Source organism: Ictalurus furcatus, chromosome 17, assembly GCF_023375685.1.
Source record: "Ictalurus furcatus strain D&B chromosome 17, Billie_1.0, whole genome shotgun sequence".
Taxonomy (NCBI): Eukaryota; Metazoa; Chordata; class Actinopteri; order Siluriformes; family Ictaluridae; genus Ictalurus; species Ictalurus furcatus.
In genome coordinates, this window is record NC_071271.1 from 23,218,100 (window position 1) to 23,231,693 (window position 13,594).

General features: G+C 42.8%; 1 protein-coding gene across 1 annotated transcript in view; it reads left to right on the forward strand.

Moving 5' to 3' along the window:
- Nucleotides 1–9,094: 9,094 nt before the first annotated feature.
- Nucleotides 9,095–13,594, forward strand: part of LOC128621492 (WSC domain-containing protein 1) — a 37,840-nt gene continuing 33,340 nt past the window's right edge. Inside the window, exons 1-2 of the mRNA XM_053647299.1 lie at nucleotides 9,095–9,134; nucleotides 10,169–10,225. The gene's annotated coding sequence lies outside the window, so the exon portion shown is untranslated. The remainder of the gene's footprint in view (nucleotides 9,135–10,168; nucleotides 10,226–13,594) is intronic.

The window sequence follows — 13,594 nt, forward strand, 5'->3', positions numbered from 1 at the left end:
CAGACTTAAAACCGTGGGTGAGATCAAGTCCTGCCTAAGAGACAGAAAGCGGAGAACCATGTGCACTTTCTACCTTCGGAGCTTAGATTGAATAGCACACAGCGAGGTGTGTGGCTTTGACGACCACACTCATTTCTCTTTAATCCCCTCTCTGTTGTGTGAGGAGGAAAAGGTCTGGCGTTTAAATGGAACAGTTTTGTGAAGAAGGCTCCCGGTGGGGAATAAGGTCTTTCTGAAGCGAATGGCTCTGTTGTGTGCCCTTGTCTTCCATCGCCATTGTGACCAGGCTGTGCTGAAAGGAGATAGAGAGACTATTGGAAAGTAGGACTGAGGCAGGGAGCACGAGCCAACATGTGGCTGGCAGTGAAATTAAACCAGGCGGATTCTAGGAGCAGGCTATAAATCATGGGGTATTGTCAACAGGCTACACTCCAACAACCATATCACTGCACAGCACAGCACAGCACAGCTCAGTGAATGCTTGGCTGAGAAAAAAATAGTTTAAAGGCGACTATTCGATATCATTCAGTGGTTTTTTAAGCTGAAGAATCTGTAGATTTCTGAATCAGTGTCCAGCAGTGTCAGGATGGGACGAAACTGTTCTCTGTTCTCTAATCACTCTAGTGTTTCACGTTTGAAACTTTTTACGATAGATTTTGCATTGTTATCGAGGTTACATTGAGCAACTTTTAAAGACATTCATCTTCTACCCACCATTGATACTACAACAAAAGATGTATCTGCAAGGCCACAACCACTTTCATGGACTCTTCATGCTCCTGCCTTCTGGCAGAAGGTCCAAGAGTATCCGTGCCACCACTACCAGATCCAACAACAGCTTCTTCCCTGAGCCAGGCAGACTATACAACTCACCTGGACCCTTCCCAACACCACAATAGTATAAGCATCTCTGCACTTTAAACCAGTGCTTTAAACCATTTGTAAAACAGGAGGTACTGGAACACCAACGGAGAGGAGATCCAATAAGTGGACAGGAAGGAAAAAGGTCCCAGAACATATACACACAACAGTAACAGTGCTCCAAGCTCTTAACACAGTACCTTTGTGTGCCTTTCATAGACCTAGGGCTTATAGTCTAGGTATGATGACAGTGGTACAGTGAGGGATTTCCATTTCCCTGATGCTGTAGGAGGGCTTCACCATTTCTGTGATGCTTTAGGAGGACTTCACAATTTCCCAAATTCTGTTGGAGGACTTCACCATTTCAGTAATGCTATAGGAGGACTTCACCATTTCTCTGATTCTGTAGGAGGACTTCACCATTTCTCTGATTCTGTAGGAGGACTTCACCATTTCTCTGATTCTGTAGGAGGACTTCACCATTTCTCTGATGCTGTAGGAGGACTTCACCATTTCCGTGATGATGTATGAAGACTTCACCATTTCACTGATGCTGTACGCGGACTTCACCATTTCTGTGATGCTGTACAAGGACTTCTCTATTTCCATGATACTGTACGAGCACTTCACCATTTCACTGATTCTGTAGGAAGACTTCACCATTTCCATGATGATGTGCGAGGACTTCACCATTTCACTGATGCTGTATGAGGACTTCACCATTTCTGTGATGCTTTAGGAGGACTTCACAATTTCCCTGATTCTGTAGGAGGACTTCACCATTTCTCTGATTCTGTAGGAGGACTTCACCATTTCTCTGATTCTGTAGGAGGACTTCACCATTTCTCTGATTCTGTAGGAGGACTTCACCATTTCCGTGATGATGTATGAGGACTTCACCATTTCCGTGTTGCTGTAGGAGGACTTCACCATTTCCATGATGCTGTACGAGGACTTCACCATTTCACTGATTCTGTAGGAAGACTTCACCATTTCCATGATGATGTACGAGGACTTCACCATTTCCCTGATGCTGTATGAGGACTTCACCATTTCTGTGATGCTTTAGGAGGACTTCACAATTTCCCTGATTCTGTTGGAGGACTTCACCATTTCAGTAATGCTATAGGAGGACTTCACAATTTCTCTGATGCTGTAGGATGACTTCACCATTTCTGTGATGCTTTAGGAGGACTTCACAATTTCCCAAATTCTGTTGGAGGACTTCACCATTTCAGTAATGCTATAGGAGGACTTCACCATTTCTCTGATTCTGTAGGAGGACTTCACCATTTCTCTGATGCTGTAGGAGGACTTCACCATTTCTCTGATGCTGTAGGAGGACTTCACCATTTCTCTGATGCTGTTGGAGGACTTCACCATTTCTCTGATGCTGTAGGAGGACTTCACCATTTCTCTGATTCTGTAGGAGGACTTCACCATTTCTCTGATGCTGTAGGAGGACTTCACCATTTCTGTGATGATGTATGAAGACCACCATTTCCGTGATGCTGTACGAGGACTTCTCCATTTCCATGATACTGTACGAGGACTTCACCATTTCTGTGATTCTGTAGGAAGACCACCATTTCCATGATGCTGTGTGAGGACTTCACCATTTCTGTGATGCTGTAGGAGGACTTCACCATTTCTGTGATCCTGTAGGAGGACTTCACCATCTCTGTGATGCTGTATGAGGACGTCACCATTTCACTGATGCTGTAGGAAGACTTCACCATTTCACTAATGCTGTAGGAAGACTTCACCATTTCCGTGATGCTATAGGAAGACTTCACCATTTCAGTGATGCTGTAGAAGGACTTGAGGATTCAACTACACATCTCCGATGTGTTAAGCTACCAACAATCATTTTGCTTAGAACACAGGTTTTTATAATTAGTTATTATGCTACATACAGCCTGAACTCTCAGAAGATCTTAGATTTACCACAAATGTAGCCATTTTTAAATCCAAGTTAAAAACATCTCTTTTCCTGTGCCTACAACTCAGCTCTTAAACTTGCACTTCACTTCTGTAGCATTGTAGTTTTTATTTTACTAATTATGTTTTAAAACATTCCCCGTTCAAGATTTTTTTTTTTTCCCCACAGTGTTTTTAGTTTCCCATTTATGCTTTTAAACGGTTTCTTTTACAGTCTCCATATTTTTTTTTAGTTCCTCCTAAATATAATCAACTCCTTGGAGCATAAATGCTAGCACTGTCAGCCCAAGGATTGATTAATATCTTAGTGGTTGTGTAATCTTCCTCACAGAGTGCTGGGAAAGACTCGGGTAAAACTGACTTGAGTAATTCTGCCGATTTTCCAATTTTATCATGTCACTTTTTTTAATGTTTTTTATCACCTCCTAATGTACTTTGCTTTTATTTATGTAAAGCACTTTGAATTGCTTTTGCGTATTGTAGCGGGTTCGCAGCAGAGGCAGGCAGAGCACAGACACACAGAGATGACTGGAGGGGAATTAGTGCCAGGTTTATTATAAAATAGAAAAGAAATAGAAAGGGGGAAACATGCAGGAGTGTTGTGAAGGGAGTGCAGGGAGTGCTGATGGTGGCTGGTGATCCCTCATCCCAGCTGAGCCTGGTCACGAGGAGAGAGCTGTGCAGCATCGCAGCAGGGACTCCAAAAGGAGGAAGACATCCACCGAGGGAGCAGAGACGATGGGCAGCCGGGGAGCATGGTCATCTTTATCAGCGTAGTCCTCTGGAAACAATTCACAAAAGCCACAGAGTTAGCTGTTTTTAGACCAATATTATTCTCCTGGTGCGCCCTTTTATTCTCTTCCGCTGTCTCTGTGATGGTAGAGAGCCACCTCTGCAATCAGTAGTCACCAGCCATGCGTGGTTTGGACTGCCCCGCCCCTCAGCTACGCTCTGATCCTGTCCAAACCACTAGGGGTGCTGAAAGAGAACATTCCTTTCAGCATCCTATCAGCAGTCGTACGAGGAGCGATCTTCTCTGGGGCGCATACCTCTGATCTCCGATGTCACACCCCCCACCCCCTTTTTTGCTCCGATCCTACTGCTCTTTGGGGGTGTGGCCCAGTGTTGCTTTCGGGCTCGTGGGGCCAGGTTTTGTGGCTGGGTGAGGGAGTACTCACTTTGGCCTCCGCTTCATAGCTGGCAATTCCTGTATGTACTACCACCTGACCGCTGCCACCCACACCTTGCTTGGCGACGCCGTTGGCATTCTGCGCTTCCACCTTGTTCCTCATATCAGGTGCATCAGAGTCATAAATCTCCCCCTTACTCTGCAAAGGAGAGGATTTTACTGTGTGGATTAAAGAGTCAGACCCAGTTCTCTGTGTTCTCTCTTTTCTGCTGTGCTCCAGACCTGTATTCCCCGGAAAGATGCTAGGGTTAAATAATCTACTAACAATAACCTCTGACATCTCGCTTCATTCTGTGGGGATCTGTCGAGCACAGTAACAGAATGTGGTTAGTACATGACTAGCTTTTACCTTTTTTGGTGATATCTGCTCTGTTTCGATCCCTCCTGCTGTGTCTCTTATCTCTATATAGGACATCCTGATGGGGGCCCGTTTCGGGAGGTTCATCTACTACCCATGTCCTTCAGATCTTGGGGAAAAGTCCCTTTCTCTGCGCATTTGACTGTAGCATTCGTGGCCCTTTGCTCCTCAGCCACTGAGGGCAGGAAATCATTCTCGGCCTCTGTCACTGCACTTCCCGAGGTCCTGGGGGCTTCCCTCAGCCACGTCTCAGACTCTCCAAGGGTGGATGCACAGGGTGGGTTCTTCACATGGCGGGCCCAGATGGCCAACAGGGGCTATCCAGCGTGAGTAGTAGATAGGGGTTCTGGTGGGAGGGAGCTTGTGACATCCTGGGCTTCACCGTGCATGGGGCAGCTATGGCCATGTGCTGATCCTGTCCAAACCACTAGGGGTGCTGAAAGGGAACATTCCTTTCAACATCCCAGCAGCAGTCGTACGAGGAGCGATCTTCTCTGGGGCGCGTACCTCTAGTTCGGCGTCACAGTATGAAATGTCCGGTATAAATAAACCTGCCTTGTCTTACAAAAGTACATTATGGCCTTGCTTTAAACATGAAAATAACAACACAAACACTAATATCAATGGAAAAAAACCAACAAAAACAACATCCTAAGCTTGGCGAATGATTCACATTACTCCACAATTACTCCATGGTTTGCCAGAGTGTCTACAGCAGGCCCAGGTTCATCAAACCTGAACAGATGAACCTGAAACATCACCTGGTCTTTTTCTAGTCTTCATCCGTCCAGTTTTGGTGATCCTGCACCCACTGAATCCTCAGATTCCCGTTCCTGGCTGACAGGAGTACAACCCGATATGGTCTTCTGCTGATGTAGCCCATCTCTCTCAAGGTTCGACATATTGAGATGCTTTTCTGCTCATAACGGTTGTGATTATTTGAGTTACTGTAGACTTCCTGGCGGCTGTCTGATCATTCTCCTCTGATCTTACTTATCAACAAGGACTGTAGAACCTCCAGCACGCAGGAAGTTTTCGCTTTTCACACCATTCTGTGAATACTCTAGAGTCTGTTGAGTGTGAAAATCAAATCCCAAGTTATCAGCCCGTCTGGTACCAACAACCATTCCACGGTCAAAGTCACACAGATCACACTTTTCCCTGATTGGATAATTTGCATGATTTACTACTATTTGGCCCTTTTCTGTAATTATTTAACGTCTATCTGAAGTATAATATCTGTCACTTCACAGTAGAAGATAGTGTACTAGTGAATTACTCCCACATTTGTCACATAACCTTATTGTTAATATTTCATGTTAAAAAAAAAATAAGCAGTGTGTCCTCCCAGTCAAATTAAAACTACAACTTACGTAACTGATCTACAACTTAAAAATAAAACCACCTGCACTTCGGTACATGTTAAGAATTAACGTCATGATAAATCAAGTGTATAAAAAAACCCCCAAATAAATTAAATGTGAAAATGTGGAAAACATAAAATGACACAATGTCTAAAATACTATATGTGTAAATCACATATGGGACGTTTATGTGGCATTTCTATATGGGGACACTGCACTGCCTACACACACACACACACACACACACACACACACACACAGAGAGAGACATGGATTTCTTCTCTCTATCCAATTTGTGACTCTAACCTCAGGGTTAGTACTGATCTCATTGATTCAGGTCATGACGTTATTGCTTGCCACACACACACACACACACACACACGCACACACACATTTCTTCCTGTTGTCCAATCTCTGACTCTGACCTCAGGGTCGATCTTGATTTCATCGATCGAGATAATGACGCCACTGTGGCCACTTCGGGCTGAATTTCAGAAAAACACGAGCGCACTAAAGGATAAAACAGCACGTGGAGCTCGGCTATCAGCTCTCACACACTCGGCTGAGTCTGACGGGGAAATTACAGATGCTATACGATAAAATAGGATTGCACTGAACATCTCTGCCATATCAAACAGAATCAGTGTACCTGAATTAAACTTCTACTCTGAATCAATCTTGTATTCAGACAAAAACAACAACAAAATATGTTTACACGCACAGGTTCCTCACACATCACACACTTCACGTCCTTTATCCCAGAGTGCGGTTCAATTCTCAAGTCTGACCTGTCAGAAGGCGTGCATTATCTGTGTATTTATTTCTATCAGTGTTATCTAATAGACTAAGGGTATGTTCACACATACAGCGACCGGAGACCGTTCGTTTTCGATGAGAGCTGGCGACTTCCGGCGACCGGTGCCGATCAGGCGTGGGCGTGTCCAGCGATGCGACAAAGTTGAAAAAAGCTTAACTTTATGCACATTTAGAACGACTCGGTGCAGCGACTATCAATGGGAGTCAAGACAGTAGAGCGCACGTGATCCGTGATCGGCCATGCTGCCTGAGAGTCCGAATTGCTCCGGAGATTCAGACAGTCTGTTGCTCATACTTTCACTGCAGATAGATGGTTGGAACGGCAAAGAGCACACACACACACACACTGTTTCTCCTTCATCTCGTAGGATATGATACAAACGCTCTCCCTCCACAATGTTTCATTTTAGCGGCAAAAAAACTGGTTTGTTGTCAAAAGTTGACTGGTGGTTGCGCCACCCACCGATATATGTTGCTATGGCAACCAGTAGTAGGAATGCCTACTGGCGACCTCATAGTACGAACAGTGAGCGTAGCTTAATAAGGTAAGGGTGTTGCCCGCGTTTGTTAGTGTGCTGTGTGCTCCAATTAGAAGATGATTATGATTCCTAAACAGACAGTCAGTACGTTTACATGGACAACAATAATCCGATATTAACCCGGTTAAGATGAGACTCGGATTAAGAAGCTAGCATGTAAACAATGATTTATTATTACCTTAATAAATGAATTATTAATTAATAATGATATGATTTAATCCGATTAAAGTCATACTCGAAGTAAACACGAATCGAATTAAGACGTGTGGAGTATTCCTGTCTTAGTCGCGTTATCGACGTGCGTTACAGACACGTACACACCTTAATCACACTATTAACGTCGTGTGAGAGTTTTCACCGCATTCTGCGACAGGACACGTACACGCACGGCAGCGCTCGACCGTTTGACGGCAAACACTAGAGCACGGCTGCGTCCCAAACCGCGTACTTATAGTAGAAAGTGAAATACATGTAACTCATGTGTATAGAGGGTAAGTACGCGGTTTGGGACGCAGCCCACGGCTTCAAGCAGTCGTCTGTTTGCACGTACAGCACGACTAATAATTAACCGCACTCGAAGCGTTCATAAAATTAAAAATAAAAACACCCAAAACTGTATACGGTCCCATAACGAAGACGAACTCTGTGTCGATACGTGAAATTCTGGAGGGACGGCGTGATGCGGTGACGTAATGACGTGTGGCGTTAATCCATCTATGTTCTATAACACGTAAAACAGGAACATGAAAGGAATATTCTAAAAGCGACTCATGTAAACACCTTAATCAGAATATTGTCTTATTCAGAATAAGCTCAATAATTAGATTACTGCTGTCCATGTAAACGTAGTCAATGAGAACTCAAAATGGTTGCTACATGGTTGGCCTCCAGGAAAGAAGTAGCACTCCTCCACCTGTACAGTCGCAGTTTAACCCTTGCTTTCTGCTTGGCTGTGTTGTAATTTTCTACGGATTTTAACATTGTTTGTCTCTGATATGTAAGATACTATGCTCCCTTTGTGGCATGGTGGTGACCTAAAGTAAGAGATTGCATATGTCCTGTACTGTCTTTTTGTGATGGTGTTGGCTGTCATGCGTTTGCCTTGCACCTCCGCGGTTGGAGGTTGGATTCCCAGCTCCACCCTGTGTGTGCGGAGTTTGCATGTTCTCCCCGTGTTTCTGGGGTTTCCTCGGGGTACTCTGGTTTCCTCCCCCAGTCCAAAGACATGCGTTGTAGGCTGATTGGCATTTCTGAATGCTCTGCAGTACGTGAATGTGTGCGTGATTGTGCCTTGTGATGGATTGGCACCCCGTCCAGGGTGTCCCCCACCTGGTGCCCGGGCATCCCTGGGATAGGCCCCATGCTCCCTCTGCGATCCCTGTATAGGATGAGCGGTGCAGAAAATGGATGGATGGATAAATAAATAGAGTACACAGACAAAACAAAACATTTTAGGTTTTCAGTGAGTCAGATGATCAGAGAGTGAAGTTTTTCCCCCATGAAGCTACAAAATAAGCTATAGCGACAAAATATAAATGTGTAAACAACATATACACATGACAGAGAAAATGATTTTACAGAGGTCAAAATAAACATCAGCAGAATAAAGACACTGAAGTACAAAGTATTGTGTGTGTGTGTGTGAGAGAGAGAGAGAGAGAGAGAAAGAGAGATAAAGAGAGAGAAGAAAATGAATCCGCGCATGCGCAGTGCGGCTGCGCTCTCCGCCTTAAACTCGGCCGCTCGTCGGTCGGTGCTGCGCTCTGCTGTGCGCGAGCGACAGACACGGCGAAGGGAAGCGCACGCGCTGCGGCGCACAGACCCACTTCTGCTTGTCCGGTGCTCCTCAGTCACACACACACTAAATCTGGAGACGGATTATCGGTGTGACTGAATGAAGTGCGTCACACAGAGAGAAGAAACAGAGGCGGCGAGGGACCGAGATGCGGAGCAGAGACACGCACAAACACCGAGAACCGGGAGTGTGGAGGAACTCTGATCCCTAACACACACACACACACACACACACACACACACACACACACACACTTCACCGTGACAAGGAGGTAAGACATCTAATCTAAAGCACTTCTGATTACTGTCTGATTTAATATAAACCTTCACATCTGGATTTATTGTCCTGTCCAAAATTTATGATAAGAGAAAATGATGATGATGATGATGATGATGATGATTAACAATAATATTAAACTTCTGTCATTATTATTCTTACAGACTTTACCCCTGAGTTATGATTAAAGTTTGTATATATATAATATGATGTGAAACAGCAGGGTCAGAAGGGATTTACTGTGACTGTAGATGCAAACAGGTGATGATCAGACACAGACATGACACCTTTGTGTGTGTGTGTGTGTGTGTGGTTATTTTTATTTTAACTCATAATTTGACGATTTCTAACTCATTAAATCTAAACTGACATGCAAGTAAGTAATGAAATGAAATGGGAGTGTAATGGGATTATAATGGGATTATAATGGTAGAACAGGAATATAACGATATTGTTTGTTGTTTGTGTTTTCCTGTAAAAGCAGATCTTGTATAAATAATACAAGAGTGTTTATTTTATAGTTGATTATAGACAGAGATTAAATAGTCTGTCAGGAACTAGATGTGTTAAACACAGCAACATATCAAAATTTTATCTATCTATATATCTATCTATCTATCTATCTATCTGTCTATCTATCTATCTATCTATCTATCTATCTATCTGATGTTTGTTTGCTTGTTTGTTTGTTTATCTATTTTTATTTGACTATCAATCTGTCTAAATGTTTACTGATTTACTATTGATTTTATCTATCTATCTATCTATCTATCTATCTATCTATCTATCTATCGTTATTTATTTATTTATTCATTCATGTATCTATCTGTTATCTATCAGTCTATCATATTTACGGATTTACTTTTGATTCTATCTATCTATCTATCTATCTATCTCTATCTATCTATCTATCTATCTATCTATCTATCTCTATCTATCTATCTATCTATCTATCTCTCTATCTATCTATCTCTCTATCTATTTAAATGTGAATATTAATTCAGTAATGAATGTGCTTTTGTGTTTCAGTGTTTGATGGTAAGAGGTCGGAGGTCAGAGGTCGAGGAAGGTGACTGAGTGAATGACGTGAGTGTATTTAAGGCTTCATGACGGTGTGTAATACAGCATGTATGTGATAATAAGTGAACGCAGGAAGTTGGAGTGAAAAGCTCAGGCTCTTTATTCATGTTCAGAGTGAAGCCGCAGCAGAAGGCCATGTGCATTTCACTTTAAAGGAGCACATATCGGTGTTTGTTTCCTCCGGGTACTCCGGTTTCCTCCCCCCAGTCCAAAGACATGTTCTGCAGGCTGATTGGCATTTCCAGATTGTCTGTAATGTGTGTGATTGTGCCCTGTGATGGGTTGGCACCCCGTCCAGGATGCACCCTGCCTTGTGCCCCGAGTTCCCTGGGATAGACTCCATGCTCCCCTGTGACCCTGTGTAGGATAAGCAGTACAGAAAATGGATGGATGAATGGATGGATATCAGTGCGTTAACCCTGCTCTCTACTCTGTTTGTGTGTGCATGTGTGTATGAGTTTTATCACTACGACTGGACGTGAAGGTTTATTCAATTTAGAAGGACAGCTGTGCATGCAGCTGTGTGTGTAAATATAGATTTTAATTAAGAGCTATGCACAGGAAAAATATTTATGTGAATATACTGTGATTTGTGTGAATGCTCTTTCTCTGAAAAGTGTTCATGGAAGTGTTGATGAGTCACTTTTAAACTCCGGACCCTACGGTGTTAATCACGAGTGATTGGTTACAGTTGCCCTTATACACCCCGACTCCATGAGAAGAAATGACAGCAGGAAAGCAGCGATCAAGCCTAAAGTTACTATATAGAGTATAAGTAAATAATTCAGGTTGAATTTCTATCATAGATATTTACTCGTAAAAAATTTTTCCCCTACTGTATATTATAGTGTAATGTGCGCTACATACTTGTCATGATGAAGATGTCTTGCTAATATCAGGGACGGAGTCACTTGACTGGTTTCGTTCAATCTCATCACACCCACATCTGCAGATCTAAAATAATTCACCTGCGTAGATCACGTTTACACTTTAAAACCATTTGTCAGCTACAGAGAACACTATTCGGTGCGACATTATCCGAGAGAACGCTGTTTCCCAGCTCAAAATTGCCTTGAACCTCATCGACAAAATACAATAATAAGGAAAAAACTTCCTACTTTCAAGTTAAAATCTTGGAGCTGTGCTGTTTTAGGGAACGAATCAACGACAAGGTGGTGTGATGAAGACTTACTGTTACCACACTAAAGCTGTTTTCCAATAACAGAACATCCCGAAGTGTTTTATTCCTCTGACACCACCGCAATCTGCCAACGCGAGTGATTTTTTTCTTCATTAAAGAGCGACTGTTATCCATTTAATGCTGTGAAAAAATCCACAAATGAAGTTATCACTTACGTTATTGTGTAAATAAATGTTAAGTAATTTCCTTAGCTACCAGCCTCTGTTTTTTTTTTCACATTTTTGACGTAAATACGACTTAATAAGACATCAGTAATGCAGTTTTTCATGTTACAGAGATGACGACTGTGTCATGTTGGAAAAAAAAAAAAAACAAGCTCTGACATTGGAGACTCCTTCCTTCCATAAACGTTGAATAAGCATCTCCTTATACCATATCGACAACTACAAATTTTACTTTTAATCAATTTCTGTAGAGCGTCCACCATCATGCAAATCCTTGCATAAGGTGTTACTATGGAAACCATAACGGATTAGAACGAGTGCAGATCAGGCAGGGAACACGGATTGTGTACAGATTGTGTAGCTACGATTAAAGACGATAAAAACCATCCCAGGAAGTGAATCTAGTGGATCTTTAAAATCGGAACTTTCATTCCAGAAGAAGTTTATTTCTTAACAAGTGTCTAATAAAGGGCATTGAAGAAAATCCAAAAATCAAACCCAGTTATTGGAATACATTTCTCTCTCTTTCTTTTACTTCTTCGTGAAAATAACGCTCATGTCTGGCACTTTGATTAGTCTGCATTCAGTGTTCAGGAAAGCGCGTTGATTCCTTCTGTCACACCAGTAAAACTTTTCATAAGGATCATTTTGCTTTACGATGCCTGGCAGTAAACGTCCCTATGAAATGGCTCGAGAGGCGTGATTTGATTCTGTATGTTGACAGAGTAACGACGTGCTGGAGTGCTTGACTGATTGAAATAACAGCCAATGGCGTTTGCGATACGCCACGCCACTTCACACCACTGCCCAATCTAAACAAACCCGACAGGTAGCTTAGTGAACTAGCTAAACATTGGAGAATGGTGGGGAGTTAAAACGAGAGCCTCGACTCAGCTGTGGAGGATTTCTCACTGCCGCCTTCACCCACGCCTGTCCCGTTTAACTAGGACGATGAGATGCTGGGGTAGTGATGTTCTGGCACTGTACAGCCCCAAGTCGGTAAAACACTCCTGCGCCAACTCGCACACACACCACCGTCTTCCAAAGGAATAAACTCCAAACATTTAGAAAAGGGAATCGTATACCAGGAAGACACAGCTAAAGGCACACTGACCATGCTTACTGTTAACAAGCAGCTACTGTTAGACCAAGACACGCCCCCAAGGCTTGAGAACATTTAAACACAGGACCAGAAGTGACGGAGAATAAAATTAGAACCTACAAAATTTCTTTTTTTTCTTTTTTTTTTTCTTTCTAGATATACTCTAGAATTGGTGTCTATATTACTAATAGACAAGCACAAAAAGCTCCACCGATTTTGATTTAATAAATAATGAGAGAGTCTCCAATCTGTCACAATCAGTACGTTTACACGGACAACGGTAATCCGATATGAACCCGATTAAGACGATACTCTGATTAGGAAACTAGCATGTAAACAGAGATTATTGATGACCTTAATCTGATTAAAGTCATACTCGAAGTAAACACAAATGGAATTATGACATGTGGAGTATTCCTGTTTTAGTCACGTTACAGACGTGTACACACCTTAATCACACTATTAACGTCGTGTGGGAGTTTTCACCGCATTCTGCGACAGGACACGTACACACACGGCAGCGCTCGACCGTTTGACGGCAAACAAGAGAGCACGGCTGCGTCCCAAACCGCGTACTCACCTACTATATAGTAGGCGAATACGTGCATTTCAGTTAGTATATACAGTAGTAGGTAAGTACACGGTTTGGGACGCAGCCCAAGCAGTCGTCTATTTGCACGTACAGCATGAGTAATAATTAACCGCACTTGAAGCGTTCATAAAATTAAAAATGAAACACCAAAAACTGTATACGGTCCCATAACGAAGACGAACTGTATGTCGATACGTGAAATTCTGGAGGGACGTCGGACGGCGTTGGCGTGGGGACGTAATGACGTGTGACGTTAATCTCTCTATGTTCGATAACATGTAAAACAGGAACATGAAAGGAGCATTCTAAAAGCGAC